The sequence below is a fragment of the Lepeophtheirus salmonis genome, chromosome 2, assembly GCF_016086655.4.
Source record: "Lepeophtheirus salmonis chromosome 2, UVic_Lsal_1.4, whole genome shotgun sequence".
In the NCBI taxonomy this organism is placed as follows: domain Eukaryota; kingdom Metazoa; phylum Arthropoda; class Copepoda; order Siphonostomatoida; family Caligidae; genus Lepeophtheirus; species Lepeophtheirus salmonis.
Window position 1 is genome coordinate 11,954,181 of NC_052132.2, and position 15,722 is coordinate 11,969,902.

Consider the following 15,722-nt stretch of genomic DNA (forward strand, 5'->3'; position numbering starts at 1 on the left):
TTAAAATAGAACAAATCAAACGGTTCGAATTCATAATAATAAGAAACAACAATTATTTCATATTAATTACTCAAATGCCATAATTTCATAGTTACTTACAAAAGACTTTAATTTGAAGTAAAGGAAGACCTTAAATTATATGTGACAGATACACTTATGCTATAATATATGTATGGGGGCGACTTCCACAGGGCGAAACTTCTGCAGGGCAAAACTTCCCAGGGCAAAACTTTCCACGGTGAAACTGCACAGGGGGTAACTTCCGGTCACGAAAACTTATAGAGGAATTATTAATGCATAACTTTTCTGTCTAAATGTCACCCTTTTCCTTCAATGACAGCCTCCATAGGAAGTATGAGGTTCAAACAGCTATTAATTATGAATTAATCATCAATATTGTCCAACTCCTTGGTGATGACGGACTTTAGAGATTCCACTTGGTGTAGGAGGTCATAATGGTCTTGTACTCCAAATAGCTTCACACAGCTTAATCCAATAAATTAATATTGGGATTATACCATACAAGTAGTTTTCCTAATTTTCCTGGCACATAACTATTGGAGTTTCATTTGATAAACCACTTTTCGAGTGTCTTCTCACAATTTTAATTTCATCCAGAGCATTCTTGATGCTGTTGAATTTGGCCAAAGAAACCCAAATAATTCATCCAATTATTTTTTGGGCCGATTGTGTGAAGTGAAAAACATTTACAAGTTCCTATTCGGAAATTTCCCAGTTCACGTGAACTTAAGGTGCATAAAGAGAAAGCTGAATATCGGAACTTTAAAATGTTTATTTGTACAACAACTTTCTAATATGAATATTAACCAAGATACTTAGTTTTCAATTAAATTCTAACTTTGTATTCTGCTCCCTCCGTACAAAAAATTCCTTGTAAATATCTTTGTTTATTTTAATTTTATTCAACCTTGAGTGAAGTGTAATGTAAAAACTGGTCACCTCTGTAAATGCTGTATATTCATGACATGCATATATAGAATGACAAAAGAACTCGTTATATTTCGGAAATATACAATTTATTTAAAATATTAACGTTATCATTGTTGAGGTAAAGTTATCTCTAATCACAGCTGTTTGGTTTTGTTCTGAAAATCTTGAATCGCTTTTAGAACGTTTCATTTTTAATTGATCGAACTTATTCTGTCACAATCAAAATATCCGTCTAAATTAACATAAAACATATTCCTGAAAGCCAAACCGAAAAAATAGGTGATTTATGACTTATACTCATACTTTTCAAGACTCAAGTTGTCTCATAAGCTTTTTTCTAGGATGTCTGCTTCTCAGGATCTCAAACTCATGAAGTAATTTTTGGTACTTTAATTACCTTTATTCGTCACCTCTTTATAAAGCTTGAGCTAGATTATGTACATAGAGGCCGATTGAGAGATGACAAAAAAACTTATTTCGATAATTGATAGATTCAGTGGCATTTTATCAAGTAACTTTTAATGTAGTTTTTATGGGTTTTTTATATCCTTTAATTTAATCCATAGCATTTTATTACTGCTAGTTTTTTATTAAGTACAGATATTTTATTGGTTTTGTTAGAGTTGTTTTAGTCTATACCTTATGAGCTAGTACCAAGTTGTCCATTAAAATCTGACCACTTAGAATTTTAACCTTCTACAAGAAATAATTTAATAATTAACAATACAATTCATACAAAATAAAACCTATCAATATATGTGTGTCTGAGCTCTTAATCATTCAGATGGTACCAGAAGGCATTGCATCCACTGCTGACGGCGTAGACGGTTTTTCTGAAGACTCCCAACTGCTTGGAGTGCTTAAATGGAAATTTATCGATGACAAATTCAAGTGTAATTTTCCTAATTTCTACGTAAGCTAAAGAGCTCAGATTTGTTCTTCTTTGTAACTAATTGTTTCAGCTTTAAAAGAACGAAATTTGAATTAACTTTAATCACTCAACCTTAATTAATTATTGAATTAGTAAGTCTTCAGATTCCGATGAACCACCTGGTAGTTATTAGTTCTATGTATTAAATAATTTTGCTAGGTATAAATAAAAGATTTGGAATATAAGATAAATTTAACACGATGAACAACAAAGAAAAAATTAACCAAAACAGTTAATTAAATATAGGATTGAATCTTCCCAAATACATATGCATATTTTTTTGTAGGAAAAGTATCTTTCAAGTTTACAAACATTTGACTTTTACACCTTTAATTTAATTAATCACTTCAAACTTTGTTATTGACATACATATAATAAATAAATATCCACAATAAAATGCAAAAATTCTTGTTTGATCGAACACTTGATTGTAATTTAATAATTTTGAGCTATTAAGCTACAGGGTAGTCCTTTAAAATATGAAAACTTACTAATTTAATAATTAATTCAGATTGAGTGATTGACATAATTCATATTTCGATACGTTAACTTACAATCAATTAGTTACAAAGTAAAATAAATCAGGGCTCTGTATCTTACGTACAAGTCGCAAAAATGATATTTAAAACTGATCTACGACTTTCCATTAGCGCACTCCAAGTAGTTGGGCGTCTCCAGAACAACCGTCTACGCTGTCAGCTAGTCCAAAATGTTGGAGAGGAAGAAGGCTCTGTCAAAAAAGGTCCACCTGGACCCGGAGGAGTTAAAGAAAATAGGCCAGCCCAATCCTTCAAGTCCAGGAGGACCCATGCAAAAAATCTTGGAGTTTCACAACAGACTGTGGAAAGAACTATAAGAAAGTGGGTGGAAAGAGCCTTTTGAGGTTGGACACTTTTGACACCAGCAATATAAAAAAACCATCTCCTCTGTTGCAGTACTCTTTTGAATGAGTCTTTTGAGTTAATTTAAACTCTTTTTGACACCTTTGCCTACACCTTTTGAGTGCAGGTTGAAGGGGAAGGCCGACCGTGTCCGTCATCCATATACCGAGGCCCTCAAAGTCACTGTTATTCAGCACTATTCAAAGTACTCATATTTTAATGGACCACTCGGTACATATAACTATAGATTAAATATATATTTATAGTAGCTGCACTCAAATGATTCAATATTACAAGTATAGACTATAAAATATATTATTATAAAATTGAGTGTTGGAGTATGAGTCGGTGACATTCAAAATACTGGAGTTGGACATTTTATTTAATGAATTTTGGCAAGTACTACACTTTCTTCTAACTCTTTGATGATGTTACCAAAATCATTGAGTGTAACATCCTTTCCTATATAACTTATGTAAAAATAATATCAATGTTTTAAAAAGTTAATATAAACTTTTTGTCACGTTAAGAAGTCGTTTTCCTTGCATGAATGAGGTTTTTTTTATTTATTTTACTTTATAGTTTAGTGATGTATTTTTATATAGTTTGTATCTAACCGAGAAAAAAAAAATATTTTAGGTAATTTTTACACTGTTATTATTGGGTTGTCATACTAAGTTCCTAAAATTATACTTTTATCAAATGAAAAGGCTACATTAGACCCCCGAACGGATATGTAAAAGTTAGAAACACTCCAATAAAGGGTTTACAATTGAGGATATGGAACAATAAATTCAGAATATGTGCCAAGCAGGATGGTGAGGACACACTGATAATGATATCGGGGGCTTTGTGACTTGAATATAGGCAAAATTGTGTGAACTTCTCTTTTATGAAAGAATAAAACAAATAAATGACAAGAACCCCGGCCAATCGATGACTGCAATAACTTACAGTATCGGCATAGCGTTCGTGACAACACTTCATCGTATAATCAATGAAGACTTACAGTACCACAACTATGCAAGGGACAGCTTTTAAGGCCCGTAAAACGAGGGAAAAGAGTCACATGAAACAAGGCTTTGATCAACCTAAACTAGAAGCCTCCTCTGAGAAATCTTGTTTGGTTATTCTCAGATGCGAAAAATTTCTGCCAAACCAACCAGAAACTGAACTAAAAGAACAATAAATAGTTTTCAAAAAATCCTTATAACGACTCTATGATCATAAAAGCCAGGTGCCCAAATCAACCCACTGGACTCTTTTGTAACAAAATTCATAAAACAGTTAGTACATTTCAATAAGAAGTAGTTATAAATCCCCTAATTCGGTGTTCACAGGACTATGCTTTCTGAAGAGAACGCAACCCCATTTTTGTTTCACCTAAACGATAAAAACCATTTTTGAAAATGGTTTCGAGGGTTGAATAATCTGACAATCTCGTTTACGTGCAGTCGAGTATATTGTACAATCAGAAGCTTTTCAAGACAATGATGACGCATTTCACCCAAGTCACTTGATAAGAACACCATTTATTTTCGATCGAAACAATAAGGAGACTTTAATACCTTTTGACTTCATTAAGTCTATATATTGTATTATAATGAAAACTTGAATATTTTACTATATATGTTGAAGTACATGTCAAGTATACAAATATCTTGTTTGACTTAATAAACTATCATTATTTCTAGGAAAAATTCTAAAGACTAACAGTTTTGAATATTTTCAAGGACTGGTAGTCCTAAAGACCGTAAGGGCCGCTCCTAAGACTGAACCAGATGTATAGGGCTTGAAACAACATTAACCACATTCAATTTATTCTTCTTTTTACAGAATTCACACTTAATTTAATATAATGATTAATTCATAGAGGATGTATATTTAGTTATATTTCATCCCCGGTGCCTCAAACATTCCTCGAGGAAGAAATATTAAGAAGTACTATCTTGTTCACATAAATTTGTACAAAAATTAATATTTTGTCGTCATTTTGGTAATTGGTTTGATAGCCTTGTCTAGTATCTAAACAGCAATTCTTGGGTGTAACTCTCCGTTTTTTATGAGCACACCCACACGCAACTACTCAATTAATACTTAGACCTTCTTTCCCCAAGAATAAACAAATCCAAATAACAGCTTCAGAAAAAAAATTATTTTATGATCCAGGGAGTACTTTAGCCTCTTAACAAACCTCATCTAATCTCAAATGCATTTATTTTAAATTTTAGATTAAGTATTGTCATCTTTTTCTTCTTTAATATGAGTTAAACTAAATGCTTGTGCTTTATTTCTTTATTTCTTTTATACAGTGCTTCTGTATATTACTATCCCTTTTTTCTTTAAACTATAAATGATATCCATCATGAAACACCAATAACTTATTTTCAAACACACAGACATTCAGACTTACAAACTTTTTTTTTCAGTCATTAGATGGCTTTCAGATTGAATTAATTTTACTTTCAAAGCCATTTTTACGACAAGTAGCAAGTTAATTCAGTCAAATTGTATCCACACACTAAAAACACAATTTGTATCATATTACGAAATGCCCTAATTCACTGGATGGAACGTACTTTTAGATTGAATCACGCAAGAGTTGACTTTTTTTATAAATGCCATGGGTTTATCTTTTTTTAATAATAAATATTAGTGTTGGGTTTCTGTCTGGAAATCCTACGCTGGTTTGACCACCGTTATATTTTTTGTTAGACCGAATTAGTTGGATCCAACAAAAAAAACTCGATCTGAACCGATTTCATATAAAATTAGATCGAAATCAGTCCAAAGGAAACATTTGTCTAGTTTTGTGACAAAAATCGGTCTAAACCAACTTTATTCATAAATTGTTTATAACATTACATCATATGTTTTTTTCAAGTACAATACCGTTATACGAAGTTTAAACAGAGATAGTTCGGGTTAATTTTGATCCTTTCGTTTCATATATGTATAGAGTTTTTTTCTAGATCTTATTTTGTACCTTTGAATAATTTTTTTTGATCAAAATGAATGACAGTTGATCTAGAAGAAAGATACTCTCATAATATGAGAGACCCAAAAAAATTGGTCCATAAAGTGAGACCGAATCAAAATCAGTCTACAAAGTGTGATCGAAAAAAATAGGTACACGGTCTGAACGGGCGGTCTGGACCACGCATTTGGTGTACAAAAATCACTTAAGACCCAACTGGAAAAAAAAAATCAGTGCAGGACCGAGTTTGAATATTCATAATGTAATAACAAAGGGGTATGCACCTTGTCCGCTAATTTCACGTCATTTCTAATATAATTTTTTTTTATCAGGACTTGTTAAGGGAAATTTTGAATAAGTTTTAGCCTGACAATTTTTTTATTTTATTTGGAAGATAATTTTTTTTTTAAGTCCAACACCTAGACTTTAGATTATGGCAAGGGATAAATGTTATTATAAATGTAGTGTTACATTTTTCATAAAATAATAAATGTATGAAAAGTTGCCTGGAAAACTGCTCCAGAGAAAATTGTTGATCGATTATTAACAATCAAATTATTTTAATATATAAATATCAATTAATTTACTTTAAAGGGATCTGTGGCTTTATGGCTCAGATCGAGAGGAACGTCCCTTCTTTAACTATGGAGAAAATGAAGATTAGAGATGCAATCCAGAAATTTAACGGGGAGAGAGACAGGTCTGTGTGGATAAAGCAGGCTAGCCTTGTTAAAGAATTAATGGAAGTGGAAAATATGTCAAGGATCCTCCCAATGTTCCTGGAAGGGGAGGTGTTTGCGGTTTATTACCAACTGGACGATCAGAGTAAAATAAAATAGGTGAGAGGGAAATAAAAAATGCACTGCTTTGCTAATTCTTGAGAACAGGATTCGATGCCTTCACGGAACTCCGTGATAAACAGTGGGAGGCTGGAACGAGCACCCATATATTAATGAGAAAAATAAAGGAATTAGGGACTAACATTTCTTCGAGAAAACCAGAATACACAAAACAGGCGGCCTTCATTATTGGACTTCCACTGTACATGAGCATCCCAATGCAGGCAATAACAAAAATTAACTCCACGTATTTATCAGAGGTTGCTGGATCCTTCTAGGACTTCTATCCAGTTTGAGGCCGGGACAAGAGCAATAAAGTAGTTCGATTGGACTCACGACAAGGAGACAAAACCCACAACACTACCAAGGGGAGAACAGGAGAAGATCGATACCTTCCCCAGGACGAGATAAATAATGTGCTTCAACAGTGGTAAAGAAAACCACATAGCCCGATTCTGCCAGATTCAGGGAAACGAGGAGGGGCGCAGTTAAGCCGTGCAGTATCCCCAAACCAGGTCCAAGTATAAGGATTCTAAAAGTCAATATGTTAGTAAATGGGAGGAATGCGTTGGGAATCACTGATACAGGAAGAAAACAGACGATCCTCGGATCCTCCTTCCTTGACCTTACTTCGAGAAGAAAATATCATGTAACAACGTTTGGCAGGAGTGTAGTATCCTGCGAAAGTCAAGTGTCTATCTACATAGAGCTATACGGTTTCAAAACGAAAATAGAGTCCCTCATAAGTTCAAATATAATTAGGGGAGTGGATGCAGTTATCAGTGCCGACGTTCTCAGGCATCATAGAATATTAATAAATAATGGAGAATTGTGGATAGATCCCAAGCCCACAGCATGCTACGTCGAGCGTCCCCCTCCCTGGATTTTAAAGGAAGGATGTTTTCAGGGGTGTTCGACGGGAGATTATGGAGAGTTAAGTGAAGATGGAAACGCGAACTTGTTCTTTCCAATTAAGTTGCAGAGTATAAAATGGTCAAATTGGGAAAAGAAAATTTGATATCGAAATAGCCAGGAGGATCAATAATCGATGGCTTACAGCTCACAGCAGGGATACCAGCGAAGTGGTCTCCCTCATGGTAGTTGTGCACAAAAAAAAAAAAAAGTTCGACCCATTCTAGATTTTAGAGAAATAAACTAATTTGTCAAATGTAGTGGCACTGATGCAGATGTATGTGACGATAAGATCCGACGATGGCGAAATGTTCCCCTAACTGTGAGAAGCTGCATCTTAAAGATGTGGATAAGTCGTACGGGGATGTATTTGATTGTGGGGGGGTGAAGGATCGGCTATATCAACTCACGAGTTTGGGTATTGGGCTCAATTGTGCCTGAAAGATTATGAAGACAGTCGTAGAGGAAGTTTTGAGGAGTTACATGGAAATAACCACGGATAGATTTATTAGAATATATATGTGGTAAGATAACGGCAGATGACGTTAGTCGCCAGTATGAAAAATATGGTCTCAAGTATAAAGGGGACGTACTTCTGGAGAATGCTTAGACCTTCCCCCTATCCCCATTGCTGGTAGTAACTAAAGTGTTCAAAGGGACTGGAGCCGAGTTTTAATAGATATTACTCATTGGAAGGATAAGAAATACCTCTCAGTGATTGATTGCGGACTGATTAGATTCGCAGTTTGGAGGGAAGTAGAGAAAGAAAGCATAGAAGAAGTTTCTACAATGGTTCAACAAATATTCACTGAGCTTGGCCCCCAGGTGAAGTTCTGTTGAATAACACAAGAACGTTTAAATCCTCCAAATTTAGGGATATGTGCGAAGAGTGGAAGGATCGAATTTAGTTTGCTGTGCATATTGATCGTTTGTGTTTGTGTTATGTAGTGCCTTTTATATACTTTTAGCTCATGACGTAGGGATTTGTTTTAAATACATAGTAATGTACCTTTTGTCTTATGTCTTGCTATATTTTAATAGTTATGTTTATGTACTTCCTTTTTAAGTGTTAATCTCTTATACAGTTTATATTTTGTGTATGATTGTACCCCAATCAAAAGGTCTTCTTATTGGCTTTACTCCAGTCCGTTACTTCCGTCTGTTTGTGGTGTTCATAGAACACTACAAGTAGCGACGAAAATGGTGAAACTACTACCGAGGCTCACGCTCAAGGAGCTTAGATGTGAATGCTCCAGGTTAGAGCTTAGAAGTGAGGACGAGTTGAGGGGTAAAAAAAATGGAACTCGTGCATTGGTGAGAGAGTACATCGAGGGTTGTGGCTGTGATCCCAAGTCCTTCGATTTCAACGATGGGGATCAAGCCTCTCGAGATGGTGCTTCAGCCACGACGGGACAGATGGGGGTACGGCAATCCTCTCCATTTGTGATGGATGGTGCACGAAGGGGCCATAGGTGGTCGTCATGGTGGGACAAATTCAATATTTACGTATCCTTGTTTGGGGAATTGTCCCAGGAACGTAAAAAGTATCTCCTTCTTCACTGTGCTGGGACAGAGGTCCAACAATGGTTCAACACCATACAGATTGTTGCTTTGTCTGAGGAGGACGTCTTCACCTCGACGGTAAGAGCAATTTAAAATGCTTTCTCCCCAACATAAAGTCTGTTGTTTGTACGCTTCTGGCTGTCTGAGATGAAACAGGGAGTCAGGGAGCCTCTGGATGGTTACGTGACTTGGTTGCGTGGCCCGTCAAAGTTTGGTTGCTTTGCGTGTGGGAGCAACAAAGTTTCGTTCGAAGACGAAATTATTCACAACGGGGTGGTTAAGAGCCTCTCGTCCCCGCGGCTCCGCCAAACTGTCTTCGAAAGAGGCAGCAAAAAATTGACAGACGTGTTGCAATTAGCCAGAACATTGGAAACCTCCATCAGCCATGCCAAAGAAATCGGATCAAGTGAAACTGTAATGGCATCAGAGTATAAGGGGCCAAAAAGTGTCCGTCACTCCAAGGGGACGTGTTTGACCCAAAAGGTTAGTCCAAAGATGGACAGAGGGAGCTGCAAGTTTTGGGGACGAAGCCAAGTCTTCCAGAAGTCAAAATGCCCTCCGTTTGGCAAGGTATGTTCCAGGTGTGGGAAGATAGGCCTATTTAAAGTATGCTGTCTGTTATCTGTGCCGTCTAGTTCTTCCATCTTTTCCAGTTGAATGACGGAGTAGGGGATAAGGCCTATGCCTTCCTGAGGAGAAATGGGAGAAGAAGAAGAGTTAAACTGTTACTCGACCTTGGATCAAACGTGAATATCTTACCAAAACATCTGGTTGATATGTCAAAGGTCAAAATACGGGTCCAATCCAGGTTTTTGGTGGGAGAAAGGTCAAGTCTCTGGGCTCTATCAGGTTGTTGGTTACATTAAATGGTTCTGCCCTGGTGCTTCGTAAGTTTATTTTATCTCCTATTGGGCATCCAAACCTTGGTTTTCGTGATTGCCTAGATTTCGGGTTGGTGAAGTGGAGCAATTCCACCAACACATGTACGGCTGGCCATTCTACAGAATCCCGTGTGGAAATTCTAAAGAAGAAACATAAAATGATATTCAACGACTCCAAAGGAAGCACAATGAAACATGCACAAGCAGTGATCCACCTGCAAGATAATGCTCCTCCCTGTTACATCAGAGCACCATCAGTGCCACTCGCACTCTGTGAGAAGGTCGCTGCGGAGATCCGCGAGATGGAGAAGCGTGGTACCATTTCCAAGATTGATTTGTCAGAATGGGCCTCTCCGATCGTTTCAGTCCTCAAACCAGATGGAAGTGTTCGGGTATGTATCTACTTTACTCAACCATCTTTTCAGTAGTGAAACAGATGTTGCACCCACACCCTCATCCAGATGAATTGTTTGCAGATTTTGCTCAGGCCTGGTTCTTCTCCAAATTGGATTTCTCGAGGTGTTATGAACAATATGAATTGGAAGAAAAATCAAAAGACTTTTTGGTTATAAATACACAGTTAGGAATTTATAGATATAACCACTTACCTTATGGTCTGACCTCGGCTCCTGCTATTGTGCAGGCAGCTCAAGAGAGGCTATTGAGTGGTATTAGGGGTGTCACGATTTATATAGATGATTTCCTCATATTCTCAAGAATTAAGGAGGAACACTTTCGTATTTTAAATGAAGTTTTCAGTCGAATCTCGAATGCTGGAGGTCGTCTGAAGCCCGGCATGTGTATCTTGATGTATGAGGAGTTAGCTTATTTAGGGTTTCACATATCTCAAAGTAGCCGATCCCTGGATCCAGAGTTGATTCGACCGGTTCTGGACTTTCCTGTTCCTGCATCGTGTACTGAGGTGAAATTGTTCTTGGGCCTTGTACAATACTATGGTCATTTTATTCTACATTTATCAGGAGAAGCTTCTCCCTTCCATGAACTGATGAAGAAGGACATTGTCTTCTCGTGGTCTGAAAAAAGGCAGGTGAGTTTTCAGAATATAAAGTCTGCTATAGCTAACTCACCTGTTCTCACTCATTATGACCCGTCTCTGCCGTTGGTTTTGTCGACTGATGCCTAGCCTATTGGTCTTAGGGCCGTTCTAGCACAGTTGGAAAATGGTATGGAGCGCTCGGTGGTGTTTGCTTCCAGAAAGCTATCAAAGAGCGAAGCTAACTACTCGCAAATTGACAAAATTATTTATGGGTTGAAGAAGTTTGAAAGACATTTGATTGGTCGTCAATTCAAGATCAAGACGGACCACAAACCACTCAATTATATTCTGAACCCATGTAAATACTTGCCAAGTGTCGTGTCCGCCCGTCTTACTATATTTTCAATGTTGCTGTCGACGTTTGATTATTCAATTGAACATGTGAGAGGCATCGAACATTCTCACACAGATGCTTTTTCCGTGTATCAGTCGACGATCCTCCATGTCTGGAGGATCCCACAGAATTATTACAATGTAGAGCTAGCACAAGCGCATGCTCTTCTGAATAGTCTCTCCTGTCCGCGTTACAGGAGGATCAAGTGCTTTGAAGTGCTGTTGAGGCTGCTAGAACGGGTGTATGGGACAGTGCCACCCTCAGGGCCTACTCCCAAAGGAAGAATTGTTTATCGCTCAAGAAGGGCTTGTTGTTTTGGGGTGTCCGCCTCATCGTCCCTCTTCCCTTGGGAAGACAGTTTATGGAAGAGTTGCATTTGGTGCATCGAGGCGTTGTAAAGATGATGTTGTGACTCGAAGTGTGATTTGTTGGCCCAGATTCGATAATGATGTTAAGGATTTTGTATCAGCGTATCAGAAGAGTGCTCTGGCCCCAGCGTCACAATTCACTCCCTTCTTGCCTGCGAATGTATGGGAAAGAGTCCATGTGGATTATGGCAAGATAAAGGGCAAAGATTTTTTCACACTAATGGATGCTGGGTGCAAGTGGATAGAAGCGGCGTACATACCGAATACATCGTCAGAGGCTATACCTAGGCAATTTTTTGCGTGGTTTTTGAGTTTTGGATTCCTGAAGAAAGTACATTCGGACAATGGATCACAATTCACAAGTGATTTTTTCAAAGCAAAGATGTCCAAATGGGGGTAGCCGATTCCTTCTCTTGCCCATATACTCCGCAGTCCAATGGGCAAGCTGAAAGAGGAGTACAGATTATTAAAAATGGGATAAAGACAAATATAAGAGCAACACTTGAGGAAATCTTATTTGCCTACAGGGCAAAGCCGTTAGAGTGTGGGAGCACGCCAGCTGAGCTGTTAGGGCACACCGTATTCGTACGCGATTGGATGGATACCTTCAGTCTTCTCCCCCTTCTCTTTCTCCTTCTCTTCTTCACCACGAACGGATAAATTTAAAATGAAAATGGTCGTGTGGTGCCGTTGGTACGCCCTTCGCCAGCCCAAGTAGATAGCTGGAGTGACACAAGGGAAGATTGGAGATGTGCTGTGGTCGGTTCAGACCCCAAAAGGAATGGTGAAAAGACATAATAATCAAATTCGTCCTTGTGTACAAGTTGAATGAGGGGTGGTGTTATGTATTGCCTTTCATATACTTTTAGCTCATCACGTAGGGATTTGTTTTAAATAGATAGTAATGTACCTTGTGTTTTACGTGTTGATATATTTTAATAGTTATGTCTATGTACATCCTTTTGAAGTGTTAATCCCTTATAGAATATATATTTAGTGTATGATTGTACCCCAATCAAAAGGTCTTCTTATTGGCTTTACTCCGGTCCGTTACTTCCGTCAGTTGGTGGTGTTCGTAGAACACTACAGATTGTCTAGACCGAGAGGAACAAGCTACTTCTACTGGGATGACGTCACAGGCCCTCGTGGTTGAGAACAGAGAGTGTAGTTTAGACCCTTGAAAAATACAGATTTAATTACAGGATTAAACATTGCTTTTCCTTATATGGGGAATTTAAATTTGAAAAATTAGAATAAATGTTTTTTTTCTATGTTAGTATCTCAAAATTATGAAATTTACATAGAGGTAAAGTACTTGAAGTGATGATATGTAGAAGTATTTGACCGAAACATTCGAATTGTAGTAGTAATGTAACTGTGGTTACAATTGGAATATTATTCAATTAAATTTAAATTTATTCAAACAAATTTCAGCAAATAAAGATAAAATCTTTCATTAATATATACCATTTTATCAAATATTTGCAGTGTAGTAATAAAATAAAGGTAACTCAATTATTATAAAATGATGATTCTATAGAGAAATCATATATTTACAAGAATTAGTGTGGGATCGATCCTAGGATTGATTTTGTAAGCATTCCTTATTTTACCCTATAATTCTCTTTTTTATTAGTCCGATCTTTCTTACCATTCAACGGCCTTAAGAAGCGATTCGCCAGTCCTTCAGTTCTGACTATCTTTTTATTTTCTTCCCTCCTAGCTAGGACTGAATAATATAAGAACGAAGAAAATAATCAATGATAGCTAGAACCTATAATAATAAGTTCTAGCACCACACTTACAGCTTTGAACTTCGGGTATCTTGTCTCTTTGAAAGAGATTCTCTTAAATAGCTAAAATGACTTTGTAACTCCACCATTTCAGCTGTTGTAGTTACCGTAAAAGACTGATAAGGACCGTTCCTATGACTAACAAATTGTACTTGGACTGGACTAAAAAGACTGCAGTTTCTTTAGCTTTTTTTAGAACGATCCAAAACTAATAAAAATAAATAAGCACTATTATTTAATGTTGAGAATAACTATTGTATGGTGAAATATTCACGTAAATGTAATCAACATATCACATGTTGCAGTCTGGGTTTTTATAAAAATAAATAATTAATTATACTTCATATATGTGTTTCATCATTGGATTAATCGTTTGAACATCATTCAATTTATGAAAACAATAAATATATATTGTTTATTATATAATTCAATTTCTAGGGATATATTTTGCATTGTTTTATTATGAGAGATTACATGAAATAGTCATACTTATTAGAAAATACGACTAATAATATTTCAATTTTATTCATAAAAAATAGGTAACATTGGTAATTTCATATGGATGGAAAAACATTTTTAGCTGACCACATGAGATTGAAAATCTATGAAATATTTATTTTTGTGTATATCTCTCCTGCCTCATAGAGATTCTTCATGTACTCCCATTTAAGAATCAGGGGACTATTGTGTATATCTCTCCTGCCTCATAGAGATTCTTCATGTACTCCCATTTAAGAATCAGGGGACTTTAGCCAACTAAAATTGGTTTACCATATTTGTATAACTTCAACAATAAATATAGAAGAAAAAAGTATAGTGGAAATGAGACAATTCTAAATTAACTTGTTCAATATTTATTACGTTCTTTTTTACAGATATTTGATGTATATTTATTGTTTATTTATTAATCTATGTATACCCAAGCTAAGAAAAAGCTGTGTTCAGATATATTTAAAGTGTCAAAAGAAAGTACAAAGGAATACTTAACTAATAATTTTATATTATTTTAATTGTATCGCTTATTCAACAAATCCGATAATATTTATAATATCAACTTGAACAGTGAACATACTTTTAATTAACAGGATGACATTATCATACAGGGAGCGGGGATCTAATTGTCGCCAAAATATGTTTCTACGAAAAACAAATCAAAATATACATTTTTTACTTTTTTATTGAAAATCAAAACTATGACGAGCATATAGGTATAGAGTAGCCATTCATTCGATATAACCACCGTTGGCATCAATAACGGCCTCAATACGGCCTCTGAACTGGCCGCAGGCTTTTCTGACCATCTCATTGTCCATGTTGCCGAATAACTCCTTGATGGATTCCATCAGGCTGGCCTTGGTGCTACGGGGATGTCTGTTGGTATGTCTCTCGACATAGCCCCAGACAAAATAGTCCAAAGGATTAAGGTCGGGAGAGTTAGGAGGCCACAAATCCTTGGTTACGACGTCATAACAGTTCTCAGTTAACCACTGCATGGAGATTTTGGACATATGGCATGGTGCTGAGTTCTGTTGCCACACCCAGGGCCTGTGTCCGGCCACCCCTTGGATCCAAGGCAGAACCACCTTCTCCATAACATCCAGGTAGACCTCTGTATTGACCTTTAGACCCGTTTCAAACATGTGGGGAGGCATAGCATGAACTTCACTGCTGACCACCCCGAACACCATGACCGTTGCAGGGAACTTGGTCTTCATTACCTTTCTCACATGGCTGGTACAGGTAACTATCCACCTGTTGTTCTGCTTGTTGACCTTCTGATCTTGACAGAAATTCTTTTCATCAGAGAAAATCACAGCATCAGGGGCTGCTTTGGGTGCTTGAGCTTGTTGAGCTTGGTTGACTTCATCAGCCTGTTGTCCTTTGCCTTCTGGGTCAAGATCTGGCCCACCTGCATCTTGTAGCTCCTGCAACTTAAATCCTGAGATACATAGTCCCTTATTGGTTTCTCATGGCAGCCCATATCCCTCGCCATGGCCTTCATGGACCTGGTAGGGTCATCCTCAACCATTTTCTTCGCCTTGTCGACAAAGTCGGTGTCCCTGACCTTCCTGTCGGCGCCCTCCTCCTTGGGTGCCCTCTTTATGGCGGCATCAACATCCCAGGTATCCTCTAGCTTCTTATGGATACGCTAAACAGCCCGTAAATTTACTCCTAAGGCTGAAGCAATCGTTGAATTGGAGATTTCACCTCCATTATTAACCAATGCCATGACTA